Source organism: Rutidosis leptorrhynchoides, chromosome 11 (genome assembly GCF_046630445.1).
Source record: "Rutidosis leptorrhynchoides isolate AG116_Rl617_1_P2 chromosome 11, CSIRO_AGI_Rlap_v1, whole genome shotgun sequence".
NCBI lineage: Eukaryota > Viridiplantae > Streptophyta > Magnoliopsida > Asterales > Asteraceae > Rutidosis > Rutidosis leptorrhynchoides.
In genome coordinates, this window is record NC_092343.1 from 50,466,787 (window position 1) to 50,473,482 (window position 6,696).

Here is a 6,696-nt window from a genome sequence, read left to right on the forward strand (position 1 = left end):
ACTTTCTTATTTTTATTTTTCGACGCCTTTTACCTATGTATCAATTATCACTCCAATTAGTAATCTCAATTTGCAATTTTAATTTTAAGTTAGTAATAGTAATAAGGTTGGGTTAGTCGAGGGTTTTTAAAATTTTATAAGTCGCTCTTTTTCTTTTCTTTTGCTTTTCTTTTTCGACCTTTTTCAACCTTTTTCGACGCGCTCTTTTTCTTTCTTATTTCTCGCTATTCTAGTTTTAGGACATAGATTTTTATTCTACTTCTTATCTAAATTTCTTAAAATTACGAAAATTTATTTTAAGTGGTTAAATTGATAGACATCAAAATTTTCTGATTCGTAGTAATAGTTGGATTTGTACGTGGACCGGGTTATTGGAGCCAAACAGTACTCAATTATATTGAGACCAAACGAATCCTGCCCCTCTGCTGCATCTTTTGGCTATTCGAAACGTGGGCAAAATCAGAAAAGTCTATTAATTGGATAACTTATATAATTTTTCTTTCCTTTTTAAAAACTAATAGGATATTCAGTGAATGCACCGAGCAAGACGTTCACCACCTGTAACTAGATCAAGACATCTAGCAAATATTACCACCGTTGATTTTTCTTTAGAATCATCATCCAGTCGACCAAGTACTCCAATTCAAATTTCTGATAATCCATTTTTTGAACCCGACCTCACAATTGAGAATCCGGAGAATATTCAGGGACAATTCATAGATCCTGAACCATTAAATTTTCCTCCGGAACCACCAATCATTCAAACAGAGATTGTTGAGGAACGAACCATTAAATTAGAATCCTCTAGTGATTCAGATTCAACAAATTCAATTATGGAAAATCAGGAACCTTTAAGTATGAAAGACCGAATGAGAGCTAAACGCACTGGCCAAGGTCACGCAATTACTCATCCTGACATTAATGCGCCAGATTATGAAATCAAAGGACAAATTCTACACATGGTGACTAATCAATGCCAATTTAGTGGTGCGCCGAAGGAAGATCCAAACGAACATCTTCGTACCTTTAATAGGATCTTCACACTATTTAAAATAAGAGAAGTAGAGGATGAACAGATATATCTCATGTTATTTCCCTGGACTTTAAAGGGAGAAGCCAAAGATTGGTTGGAATCGTTACCTGAAGGGGCGATCGATACATGGGATGTTTTAGTTGAAAAATTTCTTAAACAATTCTTTCCGGCATCTAAAGCCGTAAGACTTAAAGGAGAAATTGTTACGTTCACACAGAAACTTAATGAAACTCTATATGAGGCATGGACAAGATTTGGAAAGTTATTAAGAGGATGTCCGCAACATGGTTTAGACACCTGTCAAATAGTACAAATATTCTACCAAGGATGCGACATCACTACAAGGAAAGACATAGATATAGCAGCTGGTGGTTCTATTATGAAGAAAACCGAAACTGATGCTTATAAAATTATTGATAACACTGCTTCCCACTCACATGAGTGGCATCAAGAAAAAGATATCGTTAGATCATCTAAAGTAGCTAGAGCCGATTCTAGCCATGACTTAGATTCCATTTCTGCAAAGATAGATGCTGTCGAGAGACGAATGGAAAAGATGACTAAGGATATTCACTCAATACAAATTAGTTGTGAGCAGTGTGGAGGACCACATTTGACAAAAGATTGTCTCAGTATTGAACTAACAATGGAACAAAGAGAGAATATTTCATACATAAACCAAAGGCCTGAAAATAATTATCAGAATAATTATCAACCGCCAAGACCGATTTACAATCAAAACCAGAATTATAACCGAAATATTCCATACAACAACCAACAAGGTCCTAGTAATCAACAAGTATCCAATAATACTTACAACCAGCAAAGACCTAATTTTCAAAACAAACCACCACAAACCGATGATAAAAAGCCGAATTTAGAAGATATGATGACAAAGCTAGTTGAAACTCAAACGCAGTTTTTCACATCTCAGAAACAAACGAATGAACAAAATGCTCAAGCATTTAGAAATCAACAAGCTTCTATTCAAAACTTGGAACAAGAAGTAAGTAACCTAGCAAGGTTAATAGGTGAAAGAAAACCGGGAAGTTTACCTAGTGATACAAATGCTAACCCCCGGAATGAAACAGCAAAAGCCATTACCACAAGAAGTGGTACAACACTTAAACCACCTGAAATACCTGTAACTTCTGATGAAGCTATTCCTACTTCACAAGAACCACAACCTGAACAAGATAAGGAAAAAAAACCGGTAGTTGAAAAGGTTAATGAAGATAACATAGTTAAGGCTAAACCTTATGTTAAACCATACCAACCACCACTTCCTTACCCGAGTAAAATGAAAAAAGAGAAACTTGAAGCGAGCAATCCAAATTCTTGGATATGTTTAAACAGATAAATACAAATCTTGCTTTCATTGATGTAATTTCAGGAATGCCTAGATATGCTAAATTTCTGAAAGATCTGACCACAAATAGAAAGAAAATGGAAGAACTCTCGGCTATTACTATGAATGCTAATTGTTCAGCAGTGCTGTTGAATAAGATACCAGAAAAATTATCTGATCCAGGAAGTTTCACAATTCCATGTTTTCTGGGTAGTCTTAGTTCAATAGAAGCATTGGCAGACTTAGGTGCTAGTATAAATTTAATGCCGTATTCACTATACGCTAAACTAGACCTTGGAGAATTGAAACCAACAAGAATAAGCATACAACTAGCCGATCGATCAATAAAATATCCTAGATGGATAATGGAGAACATGCTAGTTAAAGTTGGTACTTTAGTATTTCCAGTAGATTTTGTTGTTCTGGACATGGAAGAAGATTCTCAAGTTCCTCTCATATTAGGAAGACCATTCTTAAACACGACTAAAGCAATGATAGACGTGTTTGGTAAGAAACTGACCCTAAGTATAGAGGACAAGAGTGTTACCTTTTCAGTTGATAGAGCAATGCAACAACCGCAATCTGCAGATGATACATGTTATTATATTCAAACTATAGATTCACATGCAGAATTATTAGAAGAATTTCCAGAATTACAAGGAATAGGAGAATGTTCTTTAGGAGAAGGTACTGAACCAATTGATGAAGCTGAAATGTTAGCTACACTAATAGCTAATGGATATGAACAAACAACAGAAGAAATTCAAATGCTAAAAGAAGAAGACAGATATCGATATAAATCATCGATAGAAGAACCACCGACATTAGAGTTAAAGCCACTTCCAAACCATTTGGAATACGCTTATTTACATGGTGAATCTGAATTACCTGTAATAATATCGTCTTCTCTTACTGAAAATGAAAAATCACAACTCATTTCTGTGTTGATAGCTTATAAACCAGCCATTGCATGGAAGATTCATGATATTAATGGAATAAGTCCTTCGTATTGCACACATAAAATCCTTATGGAAGAAGGTCATAAAACGTATGTGCAACACCAACGAAGAATAAATCCTAATATGCAAGATGTTATTAAAAAAGAAATAATTAAACTGCTAGATGCAGGTTTAATTTATCTAATTTCTGATAGTCCATGGTGTAGTGACCCGAACTTTTCCATGTTTATATATATTAATTGAGATTGATATTTACATGATTAAATGTTTCCAACATGTTAAGCAATCAAACTTGTTAAGACTTGATTAATTGAAATATGTTTCATATAGACAATTGACCACCCAAGTTGACCGGTGATTCACGAACGTTAAAACTTGTAAAAACTATATGATGACATATATATGGATATATATATAGTTAACATGATACTATGATAAGTAAACATATCATTAAGTATATTAACAATGAACTACATATGTAAAAACAAGACTACTAACTTAATGATTTTTAAACGAGACATATATGTAACGATTATCGTTGTAACGACATTTAATGTATATATATCATATTAAGAGATATTCGTACATCATAATATCATGATAATATAATAATTTAAAATCTCTTTTGATATTATAAACATTGGGTTAACAACATTTAACAAGATCGTTAACCTAAAGGTTTCAAAACAACATTTACATGTAACGACTAACGATGACTTAACGACTCAGTTAAAATGTATATACATGTAGTGTTTTAATATGTATTTATACACTTTTGAAAGACTTCAATACACTTATCAAAATACTTCTACTTAACAAAAATGCTTACAATTACATCCTCGTTCAGTTTCATCAACAATTCTACTCGTATGCACCCGTATTCGTACTCGTACAATACACAGCTTTTAGATGTATGTACTATTGGTATATACACTCCAATGATCAGCTCTTAGCAGCCCATGTGAGTCACCTAACACATGTGGGAACCATCATTTGGCAACTAGCATGAAATATCTCATAAAATTACAAAAATATGAGTAATCATTCATGACTTATTTACATGAAAACAAAATTACATATCCTTTATATCTAATCCATACACCAACGACCAAAAACACCTACAAACACTTTCATTCTTCAATTTTCTTCATCTAAGTGATCTCTCTCAAGTTCTATCTTCATGTTCTAAGTGTTCTTCATAAATTCCAAAAGTTCTAGTTTCATAAAATCAAGAATACTTTCAAGTTTGCTAGCTCACTTCCAATCTTGTAAGGTGATCATCCAACCTCAAGAAATCTTTGTTTCTTACAGTAGGTTATCATTCTAATACAAGGTAATAATCATATTCAAACTTTGGTTCAATTTGTATAACTATAACAATCTTATTTCAAGTGATGATCTTACTTGAACATGTTTTCGTGTCATGATTCTGCTTCAAGAACTTCGAGCCATCCAAGGATCCATTGAAGCTAGATCCATTTTTCTCTTTTCCAGTAGGTTTATCCAAGGAACTTAAGGTAGTAATGATGTTCATAACATCATTCGATTCATACATATAAAGCTATCTTATTCGAAGGTTTAAACTTGTAATCACTAGAACATAGTTTAGTTAATTCTAAACTTGTTCGCAAACAAAAGTTAATCCTTCTAACTTGACTTTTAAAATCAACTAAACACATGTTCTATATCTATATGATATGCTAACTTAATGATTTAAAACCTGGAAACACGAAAAATACCGTAAAACTGGATTTACGCCGTCGTAGTAACACCGCGGGCTGTTTTGGGTTAGTTAATTAAAAACTATGATAAACTTTGATTTAAAAGTTGTTATTCTGAGAAAATGATTTTTATTATGAACATGAAACTATATCCAAAAATTATGGTTAAACTCAAAGGGGAAGTATGTTTTCTAAAATGGTCATCTAGACGTCGTTCTTTCGACTGAAATGACTACCTTTACAAAAACGACTTGTAACTTATTTTTCCGACTATAAACCTATACTTTTCTGTTTAGATTCATAAAATAGAGTTCAATATGAAACCATAGCAATTTGATTCACTCAAAACGGATTTAAAATGAAGAAGTTATGGGTAAAACAAGATTGGATAATTTTTCTCATTTTAGCTACGTGAAAATTGGTAACAAATCTATTCCAACCATAACTTAATCAACTTGTATTGTATATTATGTAATCTTGAGATACCATAGACACGTATACAATGTTTCGACCTATCATGTCGACACATCTATATATATTTCGGAACAACCATAGACACTCTATATGTGAATGTTGGAGTTAGCTATACAGGGTTGAGGTTGATTCCAAAATATATATAGTTTGAGTTGTGATCAATACTGAGATACGTATACACTGGGTCGTGGATTGATTCAAGATAATATTTATCGATTTATTTCTGTACATCTAACTGTGGACAACTAGTTGTAGGTTACTAACGAGGACAGCTGACTTAATAAACTTAAAACATCAAAATATATTAAAAGTGTTGTAAATATATTTTGAACATACTTTGATATATATGTATATATTGTTATAGGTTCGTGAATCAACCAGTGGCCAAGTCTTACTTCCCGACGAAGTAAAAATCTGTGAAAGTGAGTTATAGTCCCACTTTTAAACTCTAATATTTTTGGGATGAGAATACATGCAGGTTTTATAAATGATTTACAAAATAGACACAAGTACGTGAAACTACATTCTATGGTTGAATTATCGAAATCGAATATGCCCCTTTTTATTAAGTCTGGTAATCTAAGAATTAGGGAACAGACACCCTAATTGACGCGAATCCTAAAGATAGATCTATTGGGCCTAACAAACCCCATCCAAAGTACCGGATGCTTTAGTACTTCGAAATTTATATCATATCCGAAGGGTGTCCCGGAATGATGGGGATATTCTTATATATGCATCTTGTTATTGTCGGTTACCAGGTGTTCACCATATGAATGATTTTTATCTCTATGTATGGGATGTGTATTGAAATATGAAATCTTGTGGTCTATTGTTACGATTTGATATATATAGGTTAAACCTATAACTCACCAACATTTTTGTTGACGTTTAAAGCATGTTTATTCTCAGGTGAATATTAAGAGCTTCCGCTGTTGCATACTAAAATAAGGACAAGATTTGGAGTCCATGTTTGTATGATATTGTGTAAAAACTGCATTCAAGAAACTGATTTCGATGTAACATATTTGTATTGTAAACCATTATGTAATGGTCGTGTGTAAACAGGATATTTTAGATTATCATTATTTGATAATCTACGTAAAGCTTTTTAAACCTTTATTTATGAAATAAAGGTTATGGTTTGTTTTAAAAATGAAT

The 6,696-nt window shown here is 32.6% G+C and overlaps 1 non-coding gene across 1 annotated transcript; it reads right to left on the minus strand.

Moving 5' to 3' along the window:
* Window positions 1-1,217: 1,217 nt before the first annotated feature.
* Window positions 1,218-1,324, minus strand: LOC139878897 (small nucleolar RNA R71). Its single transcript, XR_011769760.1, has one exon. It is a non-coding gene; the product is annotated as a small nucleolar RNA R71 (small nucleolar RNA).
* Between the last annotated feature and the right edge of the window lie 5,372 nt (window positions 1,325-6,696).